This window comes from Aquarana catesbeiana, linkage group LG03, assembly GCF_042186555.1.
Source record: "Aquarana catesbeiana isolate 2022-GZ linkage group LG03, ASM4218655v1, whole genome shotgun sequence".
NCBI classification, from domain to species: Eukaryota; Metazoa; Chordata; class Amphibia; order Anura; family Ranidae; genus Aquarana; species Aquarana catesbeiana.
Window position 1 is genome coordinate 230,925,612 of NC_133326.1, and position 19,777 is coordinate 230,945,388.

Genomic DNA, 19,777 nt, shown 5'->3' on the forward strand with positions numbered 1-19,777 from the left:
TGAGTGACCTTGCTGTTAACGCAGAAGGTCCACTCAATAAGGTGAGTAGCCTAGACTCTTGGTGGAGGTTCACATTGGTGGTGATACAACAAATACAATCTTATCCTATCACTGCACCCTTTCCTTGCCAACTGAGGGATCCCCCTTCTGCAAGTGGGCAGCTTTTGATATCCTCGGACTAAGATATACTTTTTGGGACTTTGCCTCATGTGTTTTATTTATGTACGTTTAATATGTACATTTTATGTGTATACATCTGACCTGTATCGAGCGCTGCACTGCTATATTTTGTGTATAAATCATGGCTACCTGGGTTGTGCACCACCCATAGGTTAATGGACACTGGCAGAAACAAACAGACAGGAAATCCTACCCTACATAACCCCTCCCATACTCAAAGTTTTTCAGTTTTTCTGCCTGTGTCTGAAGGAGATGGTCACAGGTGTGCAACTCTCTGCCATTTGCTCAAAATGGTTCCAGTAGGGATCAAGAGTTGTATGCTTACCAGATCCATTCCTATGGCTAAAACGCTCAGATGAATGGTAGCCAGACCATGGAAGAGGTCAACATGCAGGGATTGCCTGTAGCATGACCATTCAGCACCTATATGGAACCCTGTGCAGTAATGAGTGACCAAGGTGTTTTCAGTAGGATGCTGTACAGGTCCAGGGCAAGGGACCCCAAGAAAGGAGGACTGAGTCCCTGAGGGTCTACTTTGACATTGCCCGCTGTGATGGGTGAAGGTTAGATCTTTGTCTTCTTAGACAGATCCTGCGGGGAAATTTGTAAGTCCCTGTAAGCAAATTTTGGTATTCATTTTATTTCTGCTTTTAAATGTATGTGTGCCTTTTTTCCCCTTCCCCTTAATAGGAAGCAATTGATATTGAGCTGCTGTTTTCACCATCTTCCCGCTAGGGCTGGCTGTGTGCCCCCAGCTGTATGTGTGTGCCCTTTCTCTTTTCCCCTCTAGGGGGCATTTGCTATAGGCAGCCTGTGTTCAGTGTGTGAGGCCTGCTATTATGCCTCTGGCTGCCAGTTGGGGGACATATGCTCTTGCCACTTATCTTTTTATCTGTTCTAATTCTCCTTGTGGCTGCATGGCTGCCATCTTTCCTGGTAACATTGGTTGCGCATGCTCAATTGTACAATGGTGTATACATAGGGAGGCAGAGCAGTGGGCGGCCATTTTGTTAAAGGCAAACAGATCAGCGGTGGGTCCTCCTTGGTGCAGGCGTGGATTTGAGGGATTAACTTTTTTTAGCCCAAACATGGCGATAGGCATGACACAGGAGGCACAAATAAGCGCTGACAGGAGACACATAGGGACACAAGGCAGGCTCCAACCCTTTACCACACCAGTATTTCCAAGGCTGAAGTATCTGGGATTCCTGCAGGACATAGTTCAGGCAAAGGCAGTTCTTCCTTTGGGGGCTCTGAAGGCTCTGAGAGATCAGATGTATTCCCTCATAACTCTGAGGTATTTCTCAATGCATCTCTGCATGGGAGTATTGGGGAGGATGGTTGCCTCATTCAAGGTAGTTCCTTTTGCCTATATCCACTACAGGTCTCTGCAACAGAATGTTAGGTCTAGGAGGGACAGAAAAACTCAGTCGTTGGATCCTCTAATGTCTCCATGGCTCAGCACTCCATGATTTCTAGAGTGGTGAATGGCTCCAATTGGAGACAAGGAATTATTTTCTCCCTTTTTTATCCTGGAGGGCATTAATGGCAAACACCAGCTGATAGGATGGGGAGGAGACCAGGTTCTTCTGTCAGTGCAGGGGACCTGGTCCCCAGAGGAAGACTTTATCCATTAGCATGTTGGAACTTTGGGCAATCCTGCAATCTTCCTGGTTCTCCTGAAATTGCCATATCAGCTGAGGAGAATCCTGTTAGGGGTTTGGTCAGACAGTGCAATGGCTGTGGCATATAATAGTCACCAAGGAGGTACCAGGAGCCCTGTATATCGGGTAAAGGCGAATCTCTTCAGGTCCTGGGCAAAGCTCCATGTCCTTGCTCTAGCCACAGTTCACATTCCAGGGATAGAGAATTGGTAGGCGGATTACCTCAGGTGTTGGCGATTGTGAATTTTCCCTCCATCTGGAGGTGCTCAGAGAAAGAGGGGCACATCTGGTGTGGGACTGATAGTATCCAGGTTCAGTGCGCAGCTTGACAAGTTTGTCTCCAGGTCCAGGGATCCCCAGGCATTGTAGTAGATGTAACAGTGACACTGGGGGACCAGTTCTCTCTGATTTATGCCTTTTCTCTGACACAGCTTATTCCACTCCTGTTACACAGAATTCTGTTGGAAGGTATACCGGTGATTCTAGTAGCACCGCCTTGGACTAGGAAAACATGGTTTTCTGTCATAGTAAACATGTCATAGAGTGATCCCTGAACTATTCTGGCATACCCAGACCTTTGGGCCCAAAGCCCAATCGTCCATCTTTCCTTACAGTTGCTGGTTTTAATGGTTTGTTTACTGAAACCAGATTCCTGAAGGAGACTGGAGTGTCAGAGGCAATAATTCCCATACTCTTGAGGGCTAGGAAGACTACTTCAAGGAATCTTTACCATAGGACCTGGAAATCTTATGTGGCATTTTGCAAAGCTAGAAAGCTGCATCGTCGCAAGTATGTTGTGGGCAGGAGTTTGACTTTCCTCCAGTTTATGGTAGATATGATGCTGGTGACAAATATGATCAAAGGATGGCTTTCAGCCTTGGCTATTTTCAAAGCTACATTTCTTCTCTGTCTTTGGTGCATATTTATGTTCAAGGTGTCACACACACATGGTGCCTCCAGTCAGGTCACTTCTGTCCCCATTGGACTTCAGTTTGGCGTTGTTAGTTTTACAGAGATGAGATGCACCCTTAGATAAATAACAGTAATAAAACATACAGTGGGGATGAAAAGCATTCAGACCCCCTTAAATTTTTCACTCTTTGTTATATTGCAGCCATTTGCTAAAATCATTTTTTTCCTCATTAATGTACACACAGCACTCCATATTGATAGAAAAACACAGAATTGTTGACATTTTTGCAGATTCATTAAAAAAGAAAAACTGAAATATCACATGGTCCTAAGTATTCAGACCCTTTGCTCAGTATTTAGTAGAAGCACCCTTTAGATCTAATACAGCCATAAGTCTTTTTGGGAAAGATGCAACAAGTTTTTCACACCTGGATTTGGGGATCCTCTGCCATTCCTCCTTGCAGGCCCCTCTGCAGTTCTGTCAGGTTGGATTGTAAACGTTGGTGGACAGCCATTTTTAGGTCTCTCCAGAGATGATCAATTGGGTTTAAGTCAGGGCTCTAGCTGGGCCATTCAAGAACAGTCACAGAGTTGTTGTGAAACCATAGCATAAAAAATACAGCGTTATACAAAATTAAATGAAAAAACTTTTCTAGTGACAATTAAAAAATACAATAACTTAAATAAAATTAGAAGTTAGCATCATGAGAAAGTGAAATTATGTGAAGATAATAGTACATAAAAGCAGCTGCTATAAGTGGGATACACACAAAAACATGGAGTAGGAAGTAGCAGCGCTGACAACAGTGATATTAACCAAAATATTAAATACAGATTAAATTAATTAAACAAAAAAGGTGCATAAGTGAAAAACATGTCCATCTGTATGGAAAGATAATGTTCAAAGCCTTAAGCCCATACAGATAATCTTCCAATATGATGATAAATGAAACCAATAAGATGATTGAATAAGTATATCCTCCACCGCACCGCAGTGATGACACCATACAGAGTGCTCGCTTACCACAAAGCAAGCTTTCCAAGCTTGCGACCTATTACCCGGTCAGGGCCTTTGTCCAAGAGGAAATCAGGGGGGCAATATTCCAAACAAACCCCTCAGAAGGGGTCAGCACCAGCACAGATCTCGTCAAGCACACAGGTCACAAAAGTAGCAGGATGAGTATCACTCAGAAGTTCCCCAAAAAGGAAAAGGAATCGGCATAGCGTAATACTGATAACTCTTATTTATTAGTAGTTAGAAAGATACTTACAATGTCATGAAGATAAAACAGCAAAACAGCTGGCGGGCTATAACGAACACCTGTCCTGCAGACGGTACACGCGGAACGTCAGCACGTCAGCTCCTCCCGACGCGCGTTTCGTCACACGATGATGTCGTCTGGGGCACGGGCGAAGCACTGACGTGTCACATGTAAATACATGTTGGTTTGAACCAAGCCTCGATATGGGTCAAACTCGGAAATCATCTTGCTCTTCACCAGTGAACATGACAACGCCCAAAAACACCATCTTGGATGTTGGAAAAAACAATCAAATACAGGAATGATCTTAAAAACTAGTAGGGTTAAAGTAGAATTTGGGAGGCAGATCATTGGCACCAAAAATATGAGGCACCCACCAACTGTGATTAACCTCTACCAAACCTATTAAACCATTAAAAAATTCCGTTAAAAAGATATATTAAATCTCGGAAAATAAAAAATAAAAAATACAAAAAAAAATTTTTTTTTACAAAATATATTTTATTTATACTTTGAAATTAATCTCTATTCACAACAGTGTGCGATAAAGATCAAGTATTAAATTAAAAGTATATTAAAAAATAAACTAAAAATAGACCAAAAATAGAGGACAAGAGAAACAGATAGGGGATTATAAATAACAAATCCCCCTCCACCCATTAGGGTTGACTAGGAATAGAATTAAATTGAATGCATGAATAAGCCCGATTGCCGTGAGCGGACCCCCTAAAAAATCAATAATTACTGCTCTGGTTCCCAATATTTACACTATTTATATAAAGGAACAAGAGTGGTAAGCAGTATTAACAAAAATTAGGTCAAAGATGATTTCCATTGACCCACATGGAGGGTATTTGTCTGGCATATGCCCAAATATAACAGTATAATATACATAGACCCCAACATTCTTCACAAGATGAATGTCTAATATATCGCAACTAATCAGGCCTAAAAGGCATAGGGACATGCAGAAAAAGCCCAAACTAAACCAATGATAGTATTGGGAAATAATAGAACAAATTAATATCAAGAATTATCAATAAAGGCGTTAGTATTGGTGTCTACGTTGAGCCCATGTGGGGTATAACATTTTATCTTATGGATCCATAGCATCTTGAGTCTGGAGATACTCCTAACTAGAGAGCTCCCTCTCCAGTGGGGACAGTATCTATCAATCCCCAAAAAGATGGTTTTGGAGGGGTCTTTATTATGTGTGGTCAGATAATGTTTTGAGACTGAGTGTTTCGGAAAACCATTTTTAATATTGGTAATATGTTTGTTAAGTCTGATGGAGAGGGGTCGTCTAGTCCTGCAAACATACTGTAACCCGCAGGGGCACTGGAGCAGGTAGACGACCCCCTCCATCGAACATGTAATGAAAGGCTCAATCTCATGTTCAGTCTGTGTACTGTGGGAGGTAAACTTTTGGGTACGTCTACGCGTGCCAGTATTAAAAGAACACACTCGACATCTTCCACATTTATAGTAACCTGTAAGGTTGTCAAAAAGGCCTTTCACGTTAGCAGTAGGGGGATCCAGGACATTGGGGGCCAGTCTGTCCTTAAGGGACGAAGCTCCTCTAAATATGACCTGTGGCCTATCAGGTAGAACTGATCTCAAGAGAGGGTCATTACCCAAAATATGCCAATGCTTATTCAGTAAATTCTTAATAATATTGTGCTGTACCGAGTAGGTAGTAATAAATGGAAGGAGAGCAGAATTGTTCTCACGAGGTGGCCTTTCGGTCAGCAACTCATTCCTATCCAAACCATTGACTTCATTTAGAGTGGATCTTAGTGATTCCAAAAGGTAGCCCTTCTCCAAAAATCTATCTACCAAAATTTCAGCTTGTTCTAAAAACTGGGTAGCATCTGTACAATTCCGTTTGAGACGTATAAACTGGCTCTTGGGGACAGATTGGAGCCATGTTTTATGATGGCAGGTATCCATAGGGATGTAAGAGTTACGATCTGTATTTTAAAAAAATGTAAAGTTACAAACTGGTTGCTTTGAATAGTAATATTTAAATCGAGGAAATTGATGCTAGATTGACTAGCCTCAAAATTCAATAAAATACCCCTATTATTTTTATTTAAATCTTCCATGAAGAGATCCAAGTCGCTGCGGGCTCCATCCCATAGGAGGAGGATGTCGTCAATGTACCTAGCCCACAGTTTTAACTGGGGCCTCTGGCAAACATTGAGGACATCCTCCGCCCATAGAGCCATAAAAAGGTTTGCGAGACTGGGGGCATATTTAGCCCCCATAGCAACTCCACGACCTTGACGGTAAAATTGTTTGTCAAACCAAAAAGTAATTGTGTGATGCCGCATACCTCAAAAGCTCCATAATGAAATTAATTTGTTCATCGTAGAGTTCAGAATCCCGCCTAAGATAATACTTTACTGCAAAGAGGCCCAAACTATGGGGAATTATTGTGTACAAAGATGTTACATCCACCGTAACCATCCACATGGTGGAAGTGGGGGTATAGTTAGATAAAAGATTAATAACATGTCTAGAGTCCTTGATAAGGGAGGGCATTTTAGCTACCAAGCGTTGTAGGAAAAAATCAATATACCTGCCCACCCGGGACGTAAGGGAATCTATCCCACTCATGATGGGACGTCCCGGGGCAGGTAGGATGTTTGTGGACTTTGGGTAGGTACATATATAACTGGAGTGCGGGGAGCTTTGGGGATAAGATACAACTTCTCCTTTTTGTTTATAATCCCCTGTAAAAATCCTGCATCAATTATTTTCTTTAATTCTCTTTGGTATGGGATTTTAGGGTCTGAATTAAGAGGAGTATAGGTATCTCTATCACTTAAGATCCTATACATTTCTGCTAGATAGTCCCCTCTGTTGAGGACTACAATCCCCCCCTTGTCATCAGGTCTAATTACCAACTCCTTATTGTTACATAATGAGTCTAGACCTATCTGGAAGTCACGGTTGTTCCTCACCTTTTTAATGGGCATCTTCTCAAGGTCTCTTAACAGAACATCTTTGAAAACTTTAATAGAGGGGGCTGTTGCCCCCGGAGGATTGAAAAGGGAGGCATTAGCAAGTCCTGAATGCTGATAATCATTAAATACCTCTCTTCTGTCTTCTATTGGATTGGAAAGCATGTATCTTTTAATATTAATTTTACGGATATATTTGTGAATATCTATATATGTTTCAAATTTATTCAGCTTACGGGTGGGTGCGAATTTTAGACCTTTATTCAATACCTGTTTCTCTTGATCATTTAGAATAACTGTACTTAGATTAAAAATACCTGTTCCAGCTAAAGCTTTTTTCTTTTTAATTTACATTCGTCTACCCCCTCTGGTTCCTCTCCTTGGTCTGCCGTTCGCTTGGTACCCTGGCTGGCCCCTTAGGCGGGATTCTGAACTCTACAATGAACAAATTAATTTCATTATGGAGCTTTTGAGGTATGCGGCATCACACAATTACTTTTGGTTTGACAAACAATTTTACCGTCAAGATCGTGGAGTTGCTATGGGGGCTAAATATGCCCCCAGTCTCGCAAACCTTTTTATGGCTCTATGGGAGGAGGACGTCGTCAATGTTTGCCAGAGGCCCCAGTTAAAACTGTGGGCTAGGTACATTGACGACGTCCTCCTCCTATGGGATGGAGCCCGCAGCGACTTGGATCTCTTTATGGAAGATTTAAATAAAAATAATAGGGATATTTTATTGAATTTTGAGGCTAGTCAATCTAGCATCAATTTCCTCGATTTAAATATTACTATTCAAAGCAACCAGTTTGTCACTTCTGCATTTTTTAAAAATACAGATCGTAACTCTTACATCCCTATGGATAGCTGCCATCATAAAACATGGCTCCAATCTGTCCCCAAGAGCCAGTTTATATGTCTCAAACAAAATTGTACAGATGCTACCCAGTTTTTAGAACAAGCTGAAATTTTGGTAGATAGATTTTTGGAGAAGGGCTACCTTTTGGAATCACTAAGATCCACTCTAAATGAAGTCAATGGTTTGGATAGGAATGAGTTGCTGACCGAAAGGCCACCTCGTGAGAACAATTCTGCTCTCCTTCCATTTATTACTACCTACTCGGTACAGCACAATAGTATTAAGAATTTACCGAATAAGCATTGGCATATTTTGGGTAATGACCCTCTCTTGACATCAGTTCTACCAGATAGGCCACAGGTCATATTTAGAAGAGCTTCGTCCCTTAAGGACAGACTGGCCCCCAGTGTCCTTGATCCCCCTACTGCTAACGTGAAAGGCCTTTTTGACAACCTTACAAGTTACTATAAATGTGGAAGATGTCGAGTGTGTTCTTTTAATACTGGCACGCATAGACGTACCCAAAAGTTTACCTCCCACAGTACACAGATTGAACATGAGATTGAGCCTTTCATGTTCGACGGAGGGGGCCGTCTACCTGCTCCAGTGCCCCTGCGGGTTACAGTATGTGGGCAGGACTAGACGACCCCTCTCCGTCAGACTTAACGAACATATTACCAATATTAAAAATGGTTTTCCGAAACACTCAGGCTCAAAACATTATCTGACCACACATAATAAAGACCCCTCCAAAACCATCTTTTTGGGGATTGATAGATACCATTCCCACTGGAGAGGGACCCTCCATGTGGGTCAATGGAAATCATCTTTGACCTAATTTTTGTTAATACTCTTTACCACTCTTGTTCCTTTATATAAATAGTGTAAATATTGGGAACCAGAGCAGTAATTATTGATTTTTTAGGGGGTCCGCTCACGGCAATCGGGCTTATTCATGCATTCAATTTAATTCTATTCCTAGTCAACCCTAATGGGTGGAGGGGGATTTGTTATTTATAATCCCCTATCTGTTTCTCTTGTCCTCTATTTTTAGTCTATTTTTAGTTTATTTTTTAATATACTTTTAATTTAATACTTGATCTTTATCGCACACTGTTGCGAATAGAGATTAATTTCAAAGTATAAATAAAATATATTTTGTAAAAAAAAATTTTTTTGTTGTATTTTTTATTTTTTATTTTCCAAGATTTAATATATCTTTTTAACAGAATTTTTTAATGGTTTAATAGGTTTGGTAGAGGTTAATCACAGTTGGTGTGGGTGCCTCATATTTTTGGTGCAAATGATCCTCCTCCCAAATTCTACTTTAACCCTACTAGTTTTTAAGATCATTCCTGTATTCGATTGTTTTTTCCAACATCCAAGATGGTGTTTTTGGGCGTTGCCATGTTCACTGGTGAAGCGCAAGATGATTTCCAAGTTTGACCCATATCGAGGCTTGGTTCAAACCAACATGTATTTACATGCGACACGTCAGTGCGTCGCCCGTGCCCCCGACGACGTCATCGTGTGACGAAACGCGCGTTGGGAGGAGCTGACGTGCTGACGTTCCACGTGTACCGTCTGCAGGACTGGTGTTCGTTATAGCCGGCCGGCTGTTTTGCTGTTTTATCTTCATGACATTGTAAGTGTCTTTCTAACTACCAATAAATAAGAGTTATCAGTATTACGCTATGTCGATTCATTTTCCTTTTTTGGGGAACTTCTGAGTGATACTCATCCTGCTACTTTTGTGACCTGTGTGCTTGACGAGATCTGTGCTGGTGCTGACCCCTTCTGGGGGGTTTGTTTGGAATATCGCCCCCCTGATTTCCTCTTGGACAAAGGCCCTGACCGGGTAATAGGTCGCAAGCTTGGAAAGCTTGCTTTGTGGTAAGCGAGCACTCTGTGTGGTGTCATCACTGTGGTGCGGTGGAGGATATACTTATTCAATCATCTTATTGGTTTCATTTATCATCATATTGGAAGATTATCTGTATGGGCTTAAAACTTTGAACATTATCTTTCCATACAGATGGACATGTTTTTCACTTATGCACCTTTTTGTTTAATTAATTTAATCCGTATTTAATATTTTGGTTAATATCACTGTTGTCAGCGCTGCTACTTCCTACTCCATATGTTGTTGTGAAACCACTCCTTCATTATTTTAGCTGTGTGCTTAGGGTCATTGTCTTGTTGGAAGGTAAACCTTCGGCCCAGTCTGAGGTCCTGAGCACTCTGGAGAAGGTTTTTGTCCAGGATATCCCTGTACTTGGCCGCATTCATCTTTCCCTCCATTGCAACCAGTCGTCCTGTCTCTGCAGCTGAAAAACACCCCCACAGCATGATGCTGCCACCACCATGCTTCACTGTTTGGGACTGTATTGGACAGGTGATGAGCAGTGCCTGGTTTTATCTCTACACATACCGCTTAGAATTAAGGCTAAAAAGTTCTATCTTGGTCTCATCAGACCAGAGAATCTTATTTCTCACCATCTTGGAGTCCTTCAGGTGTTTTTTAGCAAACTCGATGTGGGCTTTCATGTGCCTTGCACTGAGGAGAGACTTCCGTCGGGCCACTCTGCCATAAAGCCCCAACTGGTGGAGGGCTGCAGTGATGGTTGACGTTCTACAACTTTCTCCCATCTCCTGACTGCATCTCTGGAGCTCAGCCACAGTGATCTTTTGGTTCTTCTTTATCTCTCTCACCAAGGCTCTTCTCCCCCGATAGCTCAGTTTGGCCGGATGGCCAGCTCTAGGAAGGGTTCTGGTCATCCCAAACATCTTCCATTTAAGGATTATGGAGGCCACTGTGCTCTTAGGAACCTTAAGTGCTGCAGAAATTTTTTTTTAACCTTGGCCAGATCTGTGCCTTGCCACAATTCTGTCTCTGAGCTCTTCAGGCAGTTCCTTTGATCTCATGATTCTCATTTGCTCTGACATGCACTGTGAGCTGTAAGGTCTTATATAGACAGGTGTGTGACTTTCTTAATCAAGTCCAATTAGTATAATCAAACACAGCTGAACTCAAATGAAGGTGTAGAACCATCTCAGGGATGATCAAAAGAAATGAGTGTCACAGCAAAGGGTCTGAATACTTAGGACCATGTGATATTTCATTTTTTCTTTTTAATAAATCTGCAAAAATGTCAACAATTCTGTGTTTTTCTGTCAATATGGGATGCTGTGTGTACTTTAATGAGGAAAAAAATGAACTTAAATGATTTTAGCAAATGGCTGCAATATAGCAAATAGTAAAAAATTGAAGGGGGTCTGAATACTTTCATCCCCACTGTATAGTATCTGGAAAATGTGCAAAATATGCCCACTAACCTAGGTCTTAATTCAAAAACTTCGCAGAACTTTTTCATAGAAAGCATTAAACAGGCAGTACAGAGGATATTTTAGCTATGCCCATTGTTTTAGAGGATTCTTGTCAAACATTAGAGCCAAGTTTTGTAAATAAATGTCAACAATAGCCCAACTGTTTACATATTTAACCCATAGCACATATAATACTAATGCTTCCCTCATAGTTATTGATGTAGTAAGAAAGCAGAAAGTGTTATGCCAATTTAGGAATAAATTTGCACTAAAATAGACCAAGATCAAGATTCCATTTTCCTTTTAATGTTTAATGCCTGTAGTCCTGTTAAAGGAGGAAACTGTGGTCCAGTGATAACAGAAGCTTAGGTGACTTTTAGTGTCCCCTTACTGCATGGGTGCTCAGCCAGTGGCTATCCAGCTGTTGCGGAACTAAAAATACCATGAGGCATTGCAAGGCCTGCAGTTACAAGCATAACTCCTAAGGACAGAGACACGATGGGACTTGTAGTTCTGCAGCAACTGGAGGGCAACAGGTTGAGCACCCATGCCTTACTGCATTACTGCATACATACTGTTGCCAGTGTTTATTTGTTAGGAAAGGCTAATTAGTGTATGTACAGTAAGTATACATTGTGTATGTCTTGTGTTGTATTCATGTGACTGTAATTCTTGTTTAGTAAATGCACATTAATACTACTAATGGGTCATTTTCCTTAATACTACTGCAAGAATTAGACAAACAGCAGAAATTGGGATTTGTATCAACTCCAATTGAAAACAACTGGGGCTCTCATCCAAGATTTGCATCAAATCTATTGGAACTCTCATCTGAGAACTGCACCATGAAAAAGTATAACAAGATCTGGGAGCACAGTTGCCCCTTTGAAAGAAAATTGACTCTTCTGCCAGGTTTGCCTCATAATATTTTCTTTTGATAACTAAAAATAAACCCTACATAGAATTTCTGGCAGTGTGTGAGTCTTATAAGGGTGGTCTGGTGAAGCTTACCCTGTGAACTCCAATGCAGTTTCAAGGGGTTTATCCAACAGGTAGTTTAGGATAGCTGTGGCTGAGAGATGCGAAAGATTTTGGAGCAACTAATGTACATGTGCTAAAAAATTATTTGCTTCTGCACACTGTGGCTGACACCCAAGAATCCAGATTTAGCTAGATGGAAAGCCATACATCTTACTCTAATTATGAAAGCTTAAATATTCTTTATTAGACTATATATTTATGTAACATGTATGTATAATATATACAAATGAAAAGCAATGAGGATAAGTCTATTGTTCTCCCTATGACTTCAAAAAATGTAGACCTGAACTGACAAATATTGAACTAAATAGTAGAATTAGCTCTTTCCCAGGGAGAAGTTGCTCCTGGAGGTCAAAGTGAATCAAAGTCTCAAAGGTTGCATTGCATTTTCTGTTACTAAGATGGCCAGGACAATTATTAATGCAGGAATGCATTTTTCTGTTAGCTAAATTACTTAATCTTCACAAATGCTGTCATTCATCTAAAAACTTACAAAATACCCCATATAATCGAAAGATTTTAACATTTTTTCTTGTATTATCCTGTCAGATTTTAATTGATCATTTGCTTTTGTTTGAGTCTTGAAGAAAGGAAAGTGCAATGAACATCAACATTATATATACTAGGATACTATGTAAGAATTCAAAACAAGTATGGCTGTCTACAAAACATTTAACCTAATAGCCTTTCATCTCCTTACTATACAAACCTTTAAGGATGATAATTTAAGTTATGAAGATGAACTGCAAAATACTAAAGTATACCAAGCATTATATTGGATTTGCTGAATTTTCTACTATCTTAGAACAGCACAGAGAATAAGATAAAAATTTCTTTCAAATACATTTTTATTGGTTTTAAGAAAGTGAACATTACAAAACAAAATATAGAAGAGAAGCATGAGGCATATAGCATTTTCCGAAAGAAGATCTGATACAATAAAGCATTTACAAAGTAAACATAGAACCAATTATGTCAAACATGACAAAATCAGTTAAACAGTTGGATAAATGTGATGACATCCCCCAATAAAACAAGAAGTCAACAACAGTGAGACAAACACCAAAGTTTTAATTGTAGCTGTCACTTCAGAGAATAGTACTGGTGTGTGGATCAGTTGGTGTGCAAAGTACTGGTCAATACATACAATTATGGCCCGTGTAAAGAGGAGATCTATTAGCATTAACCTATGCGAAAGTGAACTCCAACTTATCCTTTCCTATAGCCTTTCCAAAGATCCAAGCATTTATGAAATTTTCCCTTCTCTGTATGCCAGCAGGCATTCATATTCAAAGCTCATCTAAATGGTTTGGGACTTTTCTCAAACTAGGGGTGAAAATTTATTTCCAGTTTCTAAAAAGTAATAGTCGGGTGGCAAAAAGTATGTTCATAATCATGGGCCATAAAATCAGTGGGAAATCCCCCATATTTAAATTTAGAATGGCCTGTTCCAGAGTAAGCTTATGAACAAAACTTGTAACTTCAAAAATCAAATATGATACCCTCTTCTAATATTTACGAAGATGGAGACAGGAACAAATCATATGCACAAGGGTTCCTACCTGCCTACACCCTCTCCAACAGAGATTCTCCCCCAATTTCATGAATTTTGCAATGAAGTATGGCATTCTATACCACCTATAGTGGAGCTTTAAGGCTATTCCCCAATAAGCAGAGCATTTCATAAATGTGTAGTTGTTTTTAATAGCTTTTTTGCCTCTGATATTCTATAGGGGAAATCTGAAGTTCTGCTTCCCATGTTTGGATCAGGGCAGTGTTGGAAAAAAGCAGGTTTAGAATGAAGTGAATTGTAAAACTGGGAGATCCCATTAAGTCTAGGTTTCAAAGTATTCCAAAAGGTCTAAACATTCTCAGGTAAAGCGAGTACGGGTATAGAATACCAAAAAAAGTGAAATGTCAATTTGTCATAAACAGGAACTCTGATGGTGGTAAAGAGAATTTCAGCATTCATCTCTCAAAATGTGGTCAGTTTCCCCTCCCCAAGAATGTCAGAGATTGGCAAAATTCCTTGTTCTCACCATTTCAGAAAGGAAGTATTAGGTATAATAAACTTAAGGGCTTCTATTGGGATAGCAATTGTGAGCTGTCTATATGCTTTGTCTTCCCATTTACAATAATAGCCCCAGACTTCTAAGACTGCTGACATGATTGGGCATTGTTTAGGGACTTAGTTACCAATAACTAACTACCAATGAATGTAAACAACCCAATGGTACAAAAGATTGCTCTATATCACTCCAGTGCTTTTGCTCCAAATTAGAAAACCAAAATTTAACCTGGTCCAAAAGAGTAGCCACAAAATAATCTCTAAGGTCCGGCAGGCTCAACCCTCCTGTCAGTTTGTATTTTGTCATAGTAGAATAGGAACATCTGGCTCTGCTGTCAGACCATATAAATTGAAAAATGAAATGATTTGCTGCATATTATGGAGAAATCCAGGAGGGATAAAAATGGGCAAAGTTCGAAAACAATAAGGTATTTTTGGTAAAATCATCATTTTGAATACCGCAAATTTGCCATACCACAAAAGATAGAATCTTTTTAGTCTCTCTAATTCAAGCTGCACATTTACCATAAGGAGTTCAAAATTACCCTTATATAAGTAGAAAGGGGGGTAGTTAGTGTGATTCCTAAATAATGTAGGCTACCCTTTGTCCATGGGTATGGAAATGCAGATTTCAAAGTAGATTGCGAATTGGGATCTATTTTATGCCTAAAATATTTGACTTGGTTTCCTTGATTTTATAATACAATATCTTATTGAAAGATTGCAGCACCTCATGAACCTTAGGTAGGGATAGTGCATTAGGGTAGGGAGAGAACATTATCCACAAACAGCGAGATGGTGTGAGAACCTTTTAATCCTATATGTTTGGGGATGGGATCTGATTTTCTCAGCTAGTGATTTCATCAACAGGGCAAAAATGAGTAGAGGAGAAAATAGACCCTCTGTGAACACAAAGGCAGACAGTGTGGTATATAATGCAGAGATGGCTGCATGTACAGCATCTCCCATGCCAATCCAAATTTAGTGAGCATCTCTGGATAATAGGAATGAGCCAGATGTGTTCACTGAACAGCGAACAATATGCAGTGTTCGCGGCAAATTTCAAAGCCGCCGGAACACCATTAAAATCTATAGGACACCAACGTGAAAAATCAGAAGTGCTAATTTAAAGGCTTATATGCAAGTTATTGTCATAAAAAGTGTTTGGGGACCTGGGTTCTGCCCCAGGGGACATCAATATAATTTTTTTTTTTAAAAACGTCCGTCTTTTCAGAAGCAGTGATTTTTTTAATCCTTAAAGTGAAACACTAAAAATGAAATATTCCTTTAAATATTGTGCCTGGGGGGTGTCTATAGTATGCCTGTAAAGTGGCGCATTTTTCCCATGTTTAGAACAGTACCACAGCAAAATGACATTTCTAAAGTAAAAATTGTCATTTAAAACTGATTGCGGCTGTAATGAATTGTCGGGTCTCAGCAATATAGATAAAACTCATTGAAAAAAATGGCATGGGGTCCCCCCCAGTCCATTATCAGGCCCTTTGGGTTGAGTATGAATACTAAGAGGAACCCCCAAAAATAAAAAATAAAAATTGTGTGGAGGTCCCCCTAAAATCCATACCAGGCCCTTCAGGTCTGATATGGAAATTAAGGGCAACCCTGCACTAAATTAAAAAAAAAATGGCGAAAGGGTCCCCCCAAAATCCATACCAGACCCTTATCCGAGCACGCAACCTGGCAGGTCACAGGAAAAGAGGGGGGATGAGAGAGCACCACCCCCTCCTGAACCATACCAGGCCACATGCCCTCAACATGGGGAGGGTGCTTTGGGGTCATGTTTATGGGGAAAAGGGCCTCATCCCCACAACCTTGCCCGGTGGTTGTGGGGGTATGTGGGCAGGGGGCTTATCGGGATCTGAAAGCCCCCTTTAACAAGGGGACCCCCAGCTCCCGGCCTCCCCCCCATGTGAATTGGTAATGGGGTACATCGTACCCCTACCATTTCACAAAAAAGTGTCAAAATGGTAAAAAAGACAAGAGACAGCTTGGGACAAGTCCTTTATTAAAAAAAATAAAAATGTCCAGCAATGTCCATTCATCTTCTTCTATTACGCCGCCAACGACCGGAAAAAGAAAAAAAAAAAAAGCCACAACCGATCCGCCTCCATGGGAGGCTCCCACCAACTGACGCATCTTCTGACAGTTCTTATATAACTGAGGGCGGGGCCACCCGGTGATGTAAACAGATGACCCCACCCCCTCTGACACCACGGGGGCGGGGTCACACGTTTTCTAAACACGGGAAAAATGCGCCACTTTGCAGGCATACTATAGACACCACCCAGGCACGATATTTAAAGGAATATTTCATTTTTATTGTTTCACTTTAAGCATTAAAAAAATCACTGCTCCTGCAAAACAGCCGTTTAAAAATAAAAAAAATTTGCATTAACACATGTCCCCTGGGGCAGGGCCCAGGTCCCCAAACACTTTTTATGAAAATAACTTGCATATAAGCCTTTAAAATTAGAACTTTTAATTATTCATGTTCGTGTCCCATAGACTTTAACGGTGTTCGTGTGTTCTGCCAAATTTTTTTTTTTCTGTTCACATGTTCTGCTGCAAACCGAACCAGAGGGTGTTCGGCTCATCCCTACTGGATAACTATCCCCAATGGATCCTATCAAAGGCCTTCTCTGCATCTAAGGTTAAAAGCAGAGAAGACTCACCTACTGTTTCTGCATAGTGAATGAGATTAAGGATCCTTCTGGTTGCATCAGGGGCTTGGCATCCTGGCACAAAACCAGCCTTATCCCATTTTACCAGTGACGTTAGATATAAAGATAGTCTGTTAGCCAGGAGTTTAGCATACATTTTCAAATCTACATTTAACAGAGAAGTGGGGTGAAAAATTTGAGCTGACATAGACTCCTTCCCTGGTTTAGGCAAAGTGATTATTATGGCCGACAACATTTCAGATGGAAAATAAGTGGTATACAAAGCAGCATTGTAGACCTTTTCTAAATGGGGATCCAATACCATAAAGAAAAGTTTGTAATATTCTGCCGAAAAGCCATTCAGGCCTGGAGATTTGTTTTGAGGTAGTGCATCCATGATGACATTCGCAATTTCCTTGGTGGAGAATGGTGAATTAAGAAACTAAATCTTTAGCCTGAATTTTGGGCAGAGAAACAGAGTCAATAAATTCTGAAATAATTTCCAGATAGGTTGGGGAATAGTTACTTCCTCCTGGAGATTATAGAGAGTTCTTAACCACTTCAGCCCCGGAAGGATTTACCCCCTTCCTGACCAGAGCACTTTTTCCAATTTGGCACTGCGTCGCTTTAACTGCTAATTGCGCGGTCATGCAATGCTGTACCCAAACTAAATTTGCGTCCTTTTCTTCCCACAAATAGAGCTTTCTTTTGATGGTATTTGATCACCTCTGCCTTTTTTATTTTTTGCGCTATACACGGAAAAAGACCGAAAATTTTGAAAAAAAATGATATTTTCTACTTTTTGTTCTAAAAAAAATCCAATAAACTCAATTTTAGTCATACATTTAGGCCAAAATGTATTTGGCCACATGTCTTTGGTAAAAAAAATGTCAACAAGTGTATATTTATTAGTTTGCGCAAAAGTTATAGCGCCTACAAACTAGGGTACATTTTCTGGAATTTACACAGCCTTTAATTTATGACTGCCTATGTCGTTTCTTGAGGTGCTAAAATGGCATAGCAGTACAAAACCCCCACAAATGACCCCATTTTGGAAAGTAGACACCCCAAGGAAATTGCTGAGAGGCATGTTGAGCCCATTGAATATTCATTTTTTTTGTCCCAAGTGATTGAATAATGACAAAAAAAAAAATTACAAAAAGTTGTCACTAAATGATATATTGCTCCACAGGCCATGGGCATATGTGGAATTGCACCCCAAAATACATTTAGCTGCTTCTCCTGAGTATGGGGATACCACATGTGTGGGACTTTTTGGGAGCCTAGCCGCATACGGGGCCCCGAAAATCAATCACTGCCTTCAGGATTTCTAAGGGCGTACATTTTTGATTTTACTCCTCACTACCTATCACAGTTTTGAAGGCCATAAAATGCCCAGATGGCACAAACCCCCCCCCAAATGACCCCATTTTGGAAAGTAGACACCCCAAGCTATTTGCTGAGAGGCATGTTGAGTCCATGGAATATTTTATATTTTGACACAAGTTGCGGGAAAGTGACTATTTATTTATTTTTTTTTTTTTGCACAAAGTTGTCACTAAATGATATATTGCTCACACAGGTCATGGGCATATGTGGAATTGCACCCCAAAATACATTCTGCTGCTTCTCTTGAGTATGGGGATACCACATGTGTGGGACTTTTTAGGAGCCTAGCCGCGTATGGGGCCCCGAAAACCAATCACTGCCTTCAGGATTTCTAAGGGTGTACATTTTTGATTTCACTCTTCACTGCCTATCACAGTTTCGGAGGTCATGGAATGCCCAGGTGGCACAAACCCCCCCCAAATGACCCCATTTTGGAAAGTAGACACCCCAAGCTATTTGCTGAGAGGCATGGTGAGTATTTTGCAGCTCTCATTTGTTTTTGAAAATGAAGAAAGACAAAAAAAAAATTTTTTTTTTCTTTTTTTAATTTTCAAAACTTTGTGACAGAAAGTGAGGTCTGCAAAATACTCACTATACCACTCAGCAAATAGCTTTGGGTGTCTACTTTCCAAAATGGGGTCATTTGGGGGGGTTTTGTGCCACCTGGGCATTCCATGGCCTCCGAGACTGTGATAGGCAGTGAAGAGTGAAATCAAAAATTTACGCCCTTAGAAAGCCTGAAGGCGGTGCTTGGTTTTCGGGGTCCCATACGCGGCTAGGCTCCCAAAAAGTCTCACACATGTGGTATCCCCGTACTCAGGAGAAGCAACAGAATGTATTTTGGGGTGTAATTTCACATATTCCCATGGCATGTTTGAGCAATATATCATTTAGTGACAACTTTGTGCAAAAAAAAAAAAAAAAATTTGTCTCTTTCCCGCAACTTGTGTCACAATATAAAATATTCCATGGATTCGACATGCCTCTCAGCAAATAGCTTGGGGTGTCTACTTTCCAAAATGGGGTCATTTGGGGGGTTTGAACTGTCCTGGCATTTTATGCACAACATTTAGAAGCTTATGTCACACATCACCCACTCTTCTAACCACTTGAAGACAAAGCCCTTTCTGACACTTTTTGATTACATGAAAAAATTATTTTTTTTTGCAAGAAAATTACTTTGAACCCCCACACATTATATATTTTTTTAAAGCAAATGCCCTACATATTAAAATGGTGGGTGTTTCATTTTTTTTTTCACACAGTATTTGCGCAGCGATTTTTCAAACGCATTTTTTGGGGAAAAAACACACTTTTTTACATTTTAATGCACTAAAACACACTATATTGCCCAAATGTTTGATGATATAAAAAAGATGATCTTAGGCCGAGTACATGGATACCAAACATGACATGCTTTACAATTGTGCA